General features: G+C 48.8%; 1 protein-coding gene across 6 annotated transcripts in view; it reads left to right on the forward strand.

Annotated features, from left to right (window-relative positions):
• GRIK4 (glutamate ionotropic receptor kainate type subunit 4) overlaps positions 1–12,040 on the forward strand; it is a 476,087-nt gene that overhangs the window by 364,496 nt on the left and 99,551 nt on the right. The window lies entirely within an intron of this gene.

Genomic DNA, 12,040 nt, shown 5'->3' on the forward strand with positions numbered 1-12,040 from the left:
TTCCTTTCTCAGACCCCAGCCCATTTCATTGATGCCTCGGTGTTTTGGATGGCCTCCTGCTCCCAGTTATCCCCAACAGCAGCAGGCTGGATCCTGGGCAAGGCTCCTGACCTGCACCAGCCTCTCCCTGCCACCAGATCAGCCACTGTGGCTCAGGGACTGCACCCCCAGCAAAATACTAAGAAGGAGAGAACTGGGGTGAAAGGGGAGGCAAGGGTGTGTCATGTAAGGGGGGAATTCCCAGGGAGGATTTTACTCCCTGAGTCTGACCCTAATCCTGGAGCCCGTTTAGACTCCAGGGAGCCTGCTGGCAAGGCAGAGACTGTATCACATGTAGGCCAAGGAAACCCTTCAGTGTTGCAGTGCATGGCTGGGTCTCTCCTGTCTGCCCTTCTCTGACCAACCCACAGCTCCCACCCCCATGCCAATGACACAGCTCCTCTTCTGGCCGCTCCCTGCCTGCTCCATCATTGCAGGGATGCCTTGTCCTTCATAGTTCCTTTCAGCTCCCCACTCCTTTGCTCATTCTCCGCCATTACCCTTTTTCCCCTTTTCTGAGATCTTCCTCCATCAGAAGAAACAGAGATCTGAAAGGGATCTGACTTTTGAAGTGTCTCTTGAAGATCTCCCACCCTCGCCATCACCCTAATATTCAACTCCCTATTATTTGGCTGACCCTTCTGCAGCCTTAGAAAAGGCTGGTAAGTAGGAAGCCGAGCACTAAATACAGCAAGAAGTGGGTACATTGAAAAGCTTCCTGACTGTCAGAGTGGCTGAACAAGGGAGCACACCACTGAAGGGTTGCACAATCACCTTTTCCAGGAGATTATGAAGAATCTTCATCATCATCACCACCACCATCACTGTCATCATCACCACCCCCACCATCATCATCACCACTACAACCACCACCACCATCATCATCACCACCACCACCATGATTACTACCACCACCACCACCATTACCACCACCATCACCACCACCACTACCATCACCACCACCATCACCCTACCACCATCACCACCACCAGCACCATAATCACCACCACCATCACCCTACCACCATCACCACCACCACCACCATAATCACCACCACCACCACCATAATCACCATCACCACCACCATCATCATCATCACCACCACCACCACCATCACCATCATCATCATCACCACCACCACCACCACCATCATCATCATCACCACCACCACCACCATAATCACCATCACCACCACCACCACCACCACCACCACCATCACCATAATCACCATCACCATAATCACCATCACCACCACCACCACCACCATAATCACCATCACCACCACCACCACCATCATCATCATCACCACCACCACCATCACCACCATCACCATCACCACCATCATCACCACCACCATCATCACCACCATCACCACCACCATCACCATCATGATCACCACCATCACCACCACCACCACCACCACCACCACCAGCCTCATCGTCACAACCACCATTGTCATCATTATCACCACCAGTCATCACCACCACCGCCATTGTCATCATTATCATCACCACCACCAACATCATCATCACTACCACTGCGATTGTCATCATCATAGTAGCCTCCATTTATTAAGCTCTTACCATGAGCCGTATACCATGTTAAGTGTGTCATATATATTTTCTCTTTTAACCCTACAAAATAGATACTTTTTATTAGTCCCAATTTTATACTTGAAGAAACTGAGGCTCAGGGGGACTGACTGACTTATCCTTGAACAAACAGTAATGACAGAGCTGGTTTTGGACCCAGAGAGATCTACCTCTAAAGTCTAAGTTCTTAACCATTACAACAAATTATGCATCAGAATCACCTTGGAAATGCAATAAAAACACAGATTTTTAAACTCTACCTCACAAGAGTCTAGTTGGGTAGGCCTATGACAGGCCCCGGGAACTGATGCAGTTGTCAAGCCCCCAAGGTGATTCTAATGAAGCCCTACGGCCGCGGAGGCCCTGTCACGTCTGCCTCCTGCTTCTGGGTCCCAGCATCTGAGAGGCTCCGATCAGCCCTCCTTAGAGTCCAGTGGAGTTCTTTCTAGGAGATCATAATTATGCTGGGCCCTGAGGCCAGGTCACCCTTCTTGGAAGACGAGGCAGTAAAAGGAAAGAGTCTCAGACAGGAGCCCAGAGTCCTGCTGCTGACTCTCAGAAAGGCCTCGTATCTCTGGGGCAGAGCTGCATTGTCTGTAAGCAATAACAGCTACCATTTTGTATAATTTCTCAAATGAGAGCAGGGTTAGGTAGGCAGCCAGAAACTACGGGGATGGCGTTTCACAAAATGGTCATTTTATTCATCTAACAAGTCATATATTGAGCATGCACTGTGTATCAGGTACCATGCTGGGCCTGGGGGAAAGGAAGCTGAAAAAGATTCAGCCGCTGCACAGAGAGAGTGCTCACGGTCTGTCCAGGGAGCCTGACATAGAAAACCGTAAGTGCAAATGTGGGTTATTACACTCAGATCGTGCCCTCGGGCTCCTAATTCCCTGAATAGGTGAAGCTGCCAGCCTGTGGAGAAATTGTCAGGCAGACTTTTCTCTGAGCCCCAATGTGCTTGAGGGATGTGAAGTGAAGAACATTCATTCATTCTTTCAAGACATCTTTGTTGATTGCCTATTATGTGCCAGACTGTCTTCTAGGTATACGTTTTTTAAGATGGAGAAAGTGGCTGCTTTTGTGGAGCCTGTATTCTAGTAGGGGACAGGCAGTGGGCAAACAAATATATATGTGACATAGTGTCAGGAGTGGTAAGCGGGAAAAGAAAATGGGGAAAGGAGAAGGGGTGGAGATGATTACAGTGGAAGAATAGTTAGGAGAACATGATGCTCACTCCACAGAAAGCCTGATCCCAGACTTTGAAACACTCCCCTTAGACCTCAGTCCTGCTTTGTGAGTGCTCTGGGGAAAGAGCCCACTTCCAGCACCCTCCATCAAGAGACACCTGCAGTGGCAGAGCTGGCTGGTAGCCCTGATCCCACTCTCCACTTGAAGGACAGCCGATTAGGCTCCAAGTACCTCTTCACCTTTATTCTGCTTCTCCAGCAGCCGCTGCTCAGGCTAGCTTGTGCTAGCCCCGAGGCCAGAGGACTGCCTGAGTCATTAAGAAACAGCGTCATCAGCCCCCAGGGCTCATCCTTCAGCCCCCAACCCAGGCCAGCAAGGGACCGTGCCCTGAGGCATCCTCCATAGTGGCTGCAGTTTCTTTGGCAGCAGCACACATAAGCGGTGCAGGGCAGGCTTCTCAAATGTAGACGTGCACCAGGATGACCGAGAGTGCTTCATAAAAGTTGGACATTCCCAGGCCTCACAGCTATAAATTCCAGTTTAGTAAAACTGGATGTATTCCAGGAATCTGCATAATTTTAACCAGCACCGAGATAGATGATTACAGTGCAGGTGGTCCACAGACTACCCTTTGACAAATACTGTCTTAGTAGAAGAGTGTTCGTGAACTGCAGCCTCTTCACAGAGATTTTTTTCTTGACCTCTCCACATCCTACCCCCATCTTTTTGAGCCAGTGTTGGATGGAATCTGCTTCAGAAATGACCATTAAAGAGGATGTGCTTTGACCTTCGGCTACTCTAAGGGACACAGACTCTTGATTGGACTTGTGAAGTGGATGGTGATCATTCTCTTTATGCCCTGCCCCCCCCCCCCTTTTTTTCAACAAATCTAGTGAGTGTCCTGCTGCTTCCCTGTCTGGTTTAGGTGCTGTGAGTACCAAGCAAAAACTGTGCGTGTTGTATCAGGGGCACAGATGTAGCTTCGCAGCTTTGGTCCCCAGGTCCCATCCCAATCACCGCCCGATCTTTGCCTCTTGACAGGTGTCCTTCCCCTGCTTATTACAAGATGAAGAAATGGTTTAGGGAGTGATAATTAATTGGGCCTCTCTTCCAGGTGGGAGGAATGTCAATATCTCTGCGCGAATATTCTCCCAATTCCATTCAAGGTGATGCTGGGCAGGGGAAGAGAAAGTGACAAGGAACAGGGGAAATAACATCTTTTGAGTACTCTTTGCATACCAGACACCACATGCGCACTTTGCACAAATCACTTCCAATCTTGACGACAGCCCTTCAAGGCAGATAAACTCCCATTTCACCAATAAGAATACGGGAGCTCAGGGAGCAGAAGGAACTTGGTCCCGCTATTAGCAAGCACTTCAGACAGAGCTGGAATTTATGCTCAGGCTTGTCCAATGGCAAAGCCCGTGCTCTTGGATCCCCCACTCCTGGCTATTCCTCACTTTCCTGGAATCCCTAAAACCCCAAATCAAACCTCTTCAGCCAGGTCTGTTGGTCTGCTGCCACCTGCTGCAAACCAGGACAGTGCCTGGGTCCTGATGACCAGCTGGGCTGGGCGTTCCTTAAGAATGGCATCTTCTCATTGGGGCTTGGTTTTATTCTCTCTCTTCCTGTCTGGGTGAGTGACTATTAAAAGCTGGTTTTGATTATTTAGAAAGCCCCACGCAGCGACCTGGTGGGTTGTAATTGGTAAAACATCTGAACCAAATACCACATTCTCTGCCGGTGGCTGATTAAAGGATTATTACCATTTTAAAAATAGTCTATCAGAACTCAGGATTGTTTTCTACTATTTTAAAAATGAGTATTTTGATTCTGTTCGGAGAGGGTTTTCAGTCTTGGGACTGACCTTGTGGAGCTTCTACTGGAGACTGCAGGGTCAGGGACAATTCCCTGTTGTGCCCTGTCAGTGACATTTCTGAACCCGGACCATCGCCCAGTTATTGGCTTATGGGCATAGAAGTTGACAGTATTGTTTCAGCTCCACCCTCCAGTTTTTGCGCACGCGAGATCTCCGCTGTCCATCTCATATCCTCCCTTTTCATGACACGGAAGATGGCCTGGACAGTATTAGGAAAGTATAGTCTCCCTTCCTGATTTGGGAGAAATCTTTGGAAGAGGCTGGGAAAGAAGGAAGCACAGCATTATAAGGCCCTTAATTTCCTTCGTTTAACTTGGTCTAAAGATCAGAGATTCTGAGCAGCCCCCAAGCAACTTTGTTAGTGCTGTAATAAGATGAGCGCATCTTTCATCTGAGGATTGGAAATGGCTTAACAGGCTCTAATTAAGCCTTTGAGGTTTGCTATTCCTAGTTAAAGATGCAGATCTAAACTTTTTCTGTTGGCTCACTGTGTATCACTACGTGGATACCTCAGTTTCATTTCTCTGAGCAATGAAGGTCGTAACCTCCCAGCGTTTGACCTGGGTGAACCCAAGAATTATCCAAACTAGAATTGCATGGTACAGTCTTGTCCTTGCCTGTGGTTACATAGAAAGCTGGCTCTACTGACATAGTAGCTAACATTTGTTGTCACCTACGTGATGTGCTGTGCAGAGTGGTGTAAGTATGTATTTAAAATTTTTCATCATTTCGTCAACCCTGCAGGAGAGCTATTCTGTCAGCTTGTAGGTGAAGGAATTGAGACACAGAGAGAGAAGAAGTCATGTATCTACATTCATACAGCCAGTAAGTGCCAGATTGAAGAACTGGGTCTGAGTCCAAGTCCAAGTACAAGTACAAGGCAGAACTGGGTCTGCCTTCAAAGTCCAAGGTCTTTCCACTATGCAGAATTGTCCCAGACCATATTGGAAGGGACCTTCAAGCCTTTCATGGATTCCTCCAACCCAGTGTAAGAACGTTTCTCCATTGTTCCCCTGAAAGAGATGACCACCCAGCCTCTCCTTGAGCATGTCCTGGGCTGAGGAATTCACTGCCTCTCAAGGGACACATTCCAAATCCTTCCAGGCACTGGGTCAAAATCTGCCTCCTAATTCTGCCATAATAGGAATAGTCTGCTTCCTCTTTCTTACCAGCTCTTCAAATATTTTTTAAAAGTTTGATTTTACTTCGTTCACTTATTCTTTCATGCCTGAATTTAGCATAGAATTTTTGAGCACCTTCTCTGTGTCAGGGGCCGGGAATGTAAGATTCATGAATCATGGTTCCCTCAAGAGCTCATAATCTTTTGGGGAAGGCAAAAACTGCAGCCAGGTCTTACTGTACAGGGCTGGTGTTGTCATGCTCTTCCATTTTTTCCTTTCTCAGGCAGCGGTTCCCAACATGATGTGGCTGCCACATCTCTCACCACTAGTGCTTTTCGGTTCGTCTAGGTTGTCTATTAAAACACAAGGCCCAGATTGAACACCACACTCCAGATGGGGCTGAACAGCACAGAGCTGAGAGCACTGGAGGATTATGAATTTCCTCAAACTGAACGCCAAATTTCTATTTGCCACATTAGCTTGCTTACTGGAATTTGTTTTCCAATTTTTTTTATTCATTCTGAACTCTGGGCTTTGGAATCAATTAATTATTCCACTTGCCTTTCTCCCACCAGGTACACAGGGTTCTTTTCATGTGAACTTTTCTAGAAATTAGACCTGAGCCACACTTTCCTTAGACCATGGATTTATTTCACTCTGCTCCTACAGAGCTGGAGAAACTGGCCAGGCAATGAGGAGAGGGCCAGTAATAAGCCTTGTGAGCTGACAGCCAGACTTTTGTTTTCCAAAGCTTATATCAACCCAGCTTTCAAGGGGCTGGCTCTCTGGAATGATTTGAGTTCTAACCCAAGGAGGAGGATGGATAAGATGGCTTTCCTGAGTCACCCTTGCAAACCAAGAACTCAGGGATCCAGTGTCATCTTTAGAAGGCTCAGAGAATTCAACCCAACTCCTTGAAATTCCTGTAGGTCCCACCTTTTGCTAGGAGGTCAGGCTGCCTCTCTTTAATCTCCTCTCCTGCCATCTTGCCTGACACAAGCCCACGCAGAGGCAGCTCTGCCCCTTTCCAGGGGAGTTGGGATCCTCCTGCGTTGGCAGCGGTGGAACTTGCTTTGCTGCACTCCTGAGTCATGTAAAGGCAGCTGCATTTCTTATCGTGGCCCTGTGCAGCTGAGAACTCTGGAAAATAGCTTCTGTTGCTCTGGTGGGAATTTTAGCAGACCTGCTTTCTGGTGGGAGCCACTCCTGTCCCCATATCTAGGCCCTTCCTCCATTTCAAAAGCAAACAAACCTAGAACAACAGAAAACCATCAAAGCGCCCTGCCTGTCAGATGACATTCTGCACTGACATTGCCTTCACATGGCATGGAAGAATAGTGAGGGGCATTTCATGCTCTCCATGGAGAGGTACCCCCGGCATCTGTGCCCTTGACCCCAGCCCCTCTTACTATGAGCTGACCCCATCATAGCTCCAGCCCCTTCTGTGCTAAGGAGAAGGGCTATTAAGGCTCAGACAGGTTGAGGGGGGTGGGAGGGGGAAGGTAGCTCTGAGAGTACTGTGATTGCTACTGTCTAATACATTTTCAATTTGAGGAAGGAATTTACCATAAATATGCCGATCCTTTGAAGCTGCTTCTGCCGGAGCCTGGCTCAGAGTGCTGGAGCCAGGTTTGATTGCTGGGAATCAGCAGCCTTGAGTGCCAGCTCTCCGTCTGGGGAACAGACCTCCGTGGGCCAGCTGAGGAGGCTGCTTGACAGGCGATTTCCCCCAGAACCAGTGGGAGTGACTTTGCCTTTGATGAGGAAACTTCAAGATGGCAGATCCGGGTGGAGGGAGCAGAAAAAGAGATGGGTGGCTGGGGGGCTGCTTTGAAGGTTACTGAGAAGTCACTTATTTCTTCTTTTTAATTAAGGAACCAGGAGAAGGGAAATTGGAATGAGGTTTAAAATAGTTGACAACATCTCATAGAATGTCAAAAATTCTTAAGAGTTGGAGGTCAGCGCCTCCGTCTTTCCTACCAGAGAACACATCAGTGAGAATATCATTCCTGGGCGTAAAACCCCTTGGCAGCCCCCATTTGCGTTCAGGATGACAGGTGCTGGGTGCTGCATACCTTTGAGTCCCCTCGTCTGCACTGGCCCTTCCGACGCTCTGCCCCAGCAATACCAGATGCTGTGACGGTCAGGCATGCCAGGCTCTCTCACATGCCCGTGCCAGTGCACCCGTACCCACTCCCATTTCTCACCTGGCTACTCCTACTCACGTCTCCAAAACTCAGCTCAGTGAGGCTTCCCTAATCCCCAGCTCCTGCAAGCACCGGTCCAGTGCTCTGTTTATGTGCTCCCTCTACTGTAGCCTTTTCACACTATTATTCAGTGCTGGGGGCTCCCTGAGCCAGCTGAGAGTGGTGCTCAGTGCAGGCTTGGAGAGCGAATACGGAGCGAACGAGGGACTGGTGTGTGCACAGCCCACCTCCCTGGGCCCCGGGGAGGTGTGCAGGGGGCACACAGATGTGCTGTCCAGGCCTAAGGAGCTCATAGCCAACAGGGACACCAGAGCCCTGGGGACCTGAGGATTTTGTCGTGAGAGTTCTCTAAAGCTACTGTTCACCAAGTTGTTCAAGAGAGATTTCCTATGACAAACCTCCCCGCTGACAACTGGAATTTGAAAATTGAAGCAGAAGGCCCCTCCAATCACTGATATCTTTCCCCTTTCCATTTCTTTCCATCCTCCAAGAACAGTGCTCCCCTACTTCACTAAAAGGCTCTGAAATACTTTCTCCTGTGAGTGAATCAGGCTCTCCTGTCCACCCCAGGGACAACGGTCAAGGGGCAGATGAGCTGGCTTTGGCAGGATGTAACCTGAAGGGCGTTTTCTCTCCTGCCTTCCTGGCCCACGTAAGTCTGGTTCTTTCTCCCAAAGCACAGGGACTTCCTGCTTATCAGCTTTGATGGAAAATTCACTGACTGCAGAAGCTTATTCACACATCAGCCGGCAAACAAATTAGAGCTACTTAAATTTTCAAGCTGGGGGCTGCTTTTGGGCAGAAGAGCACGGTTTTAAAGTGCTGCATTTTAAATGTATTTCTTATAATGTGCCCCATCACGCTTCTGCCTGAGATCAGTCTGGGGAAGTTTGCCAGTTCCCAGTGACTCTTTTCCGTGCCTCTTCAGCCAGCTCATGCCTGGAAGAGCTGGAAGAGGCGGACCTGCTAATTCGGTCTCAGGAAGCAGCCTGCGTCAGTCAGCTCTGATGGGAGGTGGGCCAGGCCACCGGCCAGAGGTGTGGGGTTTGCAGGCAGGCAGGCCTGGGGAAAGAACAAAGGTGGATCCAGGGAGGTGAGGGAGCCACATGCAGCAGCAGGCAGTGTGGGGCACTGGGAAGGGCATAAGGCTTCATGGTCAAAGGCTCAGGGAAGAGTCCCAGCTCTCCCAGTTTCTGTTCTAGCATTCTGTTTCTCAATTTCCTCCTCAGTCAAGCAGGGATGGTGATCATCATCATATCTGCTTTATGTGCATCATAAAATTATTGTGAGAGCAAAATGAAACATTGTTTATAGCTGTGCTTTGAGGATTCTACTATATTTGCAAATTTTAGTTCTGTCATCTCACACAGAGATGACTATCTATGTATCTGTCTATCTTTGTGTGCCGTATTCCCGGAGTCTCGCTTCTAGGCTGGCTCAGGGCAGAGAGAAGAACAAAACGGGGGTGAGCGAGACGCCCAGGGCCAGGTCACTCTGGCGGTAACCATGCAAAGACCGGCCCATGCCAGCCAGGCGGGGCGCACACCAGCTGTACCAGGCTGGCCACTCAGGGCTTCAGGATGGCCTCCCCACAGCCTGTCCCTCTCCTTCCTCCACGCCTGACCCCTCCTTTTTCCACTCTCTAATGTGGCAGCCTCACTGGTTCCATTTGGCAGTGGCTCTGGTTTTGTGTGAAGCTGAGGGAAGCAGAAGCTATGGTCCCACTCCTATGAGAATCCCAGCACCCCAAAGGCCTGCCCGACAGAGCGCTGCTCAGACAAGAGCTGCTGACACCCCCAAAACTAAAATTTCCCCATCCAGCCAGAGCACTGCAAGGCCCGGGCACGTGCTAGCTGCCTGCTGTGAGCCAGCTTCCAGCTAGGGGCAGAGCCGGGCCATGCTCAGGCCATCGCAGAAAGCTCAGAAGTTGCATCCTCCCCTGCCCTCCAGCATGCTACTGACTTCAGTGTCCTGAGTTCCAGAAGGACGGCAAGTAACCGGCTTCCTTCCACCCGGGCGCTTCATTAAAACCGTGAGTTCAATTGGCATCTGCCACTCAGAGCGCAAAGTTGTGTTATTAATACAACCAGCTTTCCCAAGGTACTTCTCCACCTGGTGCGTTTAACAAATGAAGCCAGGCATGGCCTGCCTGTGTCATGTTCTTTGGCAGTAATTTTCTTGTAAGATGAAAAATCTCCAGCATGCCTGAGCTCTCTGATAAATTCTTTCCTCGGCAGCTAATTCAAAACACCTTCTAGCTTCCTGGAGGTGAGAGAGGGGTATGCAGATGAGTCCTCGTGTTGACTGATCCTGCCATGCACTCCGCACACGGCAATTTGAGGAAGGCCAATTTGATCATCCCCAAAAATAAGTGAGTCTGAGATTTTCAACTATGCAAGAAAAGAAGAGGAAGTTGGGGTGTAGGCAACATAAATTCTTCTTTTTTTTTTTTTTTTTTCTGAGACAGAGTTTCACTCTTGTTGCCCAGGCTGGAGTGCAGTGGCACAATCTTGGCTCACTGCAACCTGCACTTCCTGGGTTCAAGCGATTCTCTTGCCTCAAGCTCCTAAGTAGCTGAGATTACAGGCGCCTACCACCACGGCTGGCTAATTTTTGTATTTTAGTAGAGATGGGGTTTTGCCATGTTGGTCAGGCTGATCTCGAACTCCTGACCTCAGGTCACCTGCCCGCCTCGGCCTCCCAAAGTGCTGGGATTACAGACGTGAGCCACCATGCCTGGCCAGCAACAGAAATTCTTAAAATCACTTAGTACTTCTGTCCGAAAAGAAAGGAGATCTGAGCATCCTCACAGCTCGTCTCTGGAAATTTAACTTCAGAAACCATGAGCTAGGTGGGAAGTCTATTAAGTTCATACAAGCATCATACAGCGGTGGCATTTTTAGTCAGAGCTGACTAGGGTGGACTGAGCTTCACTCCTGCCCTATTATTTTCGCTGTCACTGGAATCTCTGAGAACAGCCAATGTGGTTTTATTCTCTTTGGCAAGAGGAGTGGTGAGGGCTAGACCAAATTCTGCTTCTTATGCCAGACGTTGGGGATTAGGGATGGAAGTCTGGGCAGGTCTTGGCACAAGCTACACAGTCGAGAGCAGACAAGTACGGTTGATCCTCATTATTTGTGGATTCCATGTTTGCAAATTCAACTACTTGCTAAAATCTATTTGTAACCCCCAAATCAATACAGTGCTTTTGCAGACATGTACAGAGCAGCAAAAAATTGGAATCACTGATGTGCACGTTCCCAGCTGAGGCTGAACAAGGCTGCACCGTGTCTTCTTGTTTCAGCTCTCATACTGTAAACAAGTGTCCTTCTCACAGTCCACTGCATGCCACATCTTGTCTATTTTTGTGCTTTTTCTTGGTAATGTTTCTGTTTAAAATGACCCCTAAGCATAGTGCTGAAGTGCTATCTAGTGTTCCTACCTACAAGAACAGTGATGTGCCTTCCAGAGAAAGCACGTGTGTTAGGTAAGCTGCATTCTGGCTGAGTGAGCGTGCTGTTGTTTAATGTTAACGCATCAACAACATATATTAAGCGAGGTGCCTGCAAACAGCAACACATGTAAAACAAAGTGATTGACTGATTGAAGAAAGCACCGTGACCAGAGGCTCACAGGAACCTAGCCCTATATTTCCCATAGGAACAAAAATGGTTCGGTATTCCCTAATTCAGTGTTTGTGGCAACTTTATAGAACAGAACTACCATGAATAATGGAATCACCTGTAGTGAGTTTCAGCCAGGAGAGAAGACCAGGAATGAGCAAACGTATGAGTAGCTGAAGTTTTCCTACAGTGGCCCTTTCTCTGCGTTCACTGCCCCATACTCCTGCTCTCCTGTTTTCTCACAAAGAGCAAGGACTTCATCTCCTGTTGATGTCCTGCCTTTCTCCTGGTTCCCCTGATGCAGAAGTAGAATCCAGATCTTATATTCCTGCGGTCAAAAAGAATACTAAAGGGCTTCTAGACCAGCAGCACTCTAATTGGC

The sequence above is a fragment of the Pan troglodytes genome, chromosome 9, assembly GCF_028858775.2.
Source record: "Pan troglodytes isolate AG18354 chromosome 9, NHGRI_mPanTro3-v2.0_pri, whole genome shotgun sequence".
NCBI lineage: Eukaryota > Metazoa > Chordata > Mammalia > Primates > Hominidae > Pan > Pan troglodytes.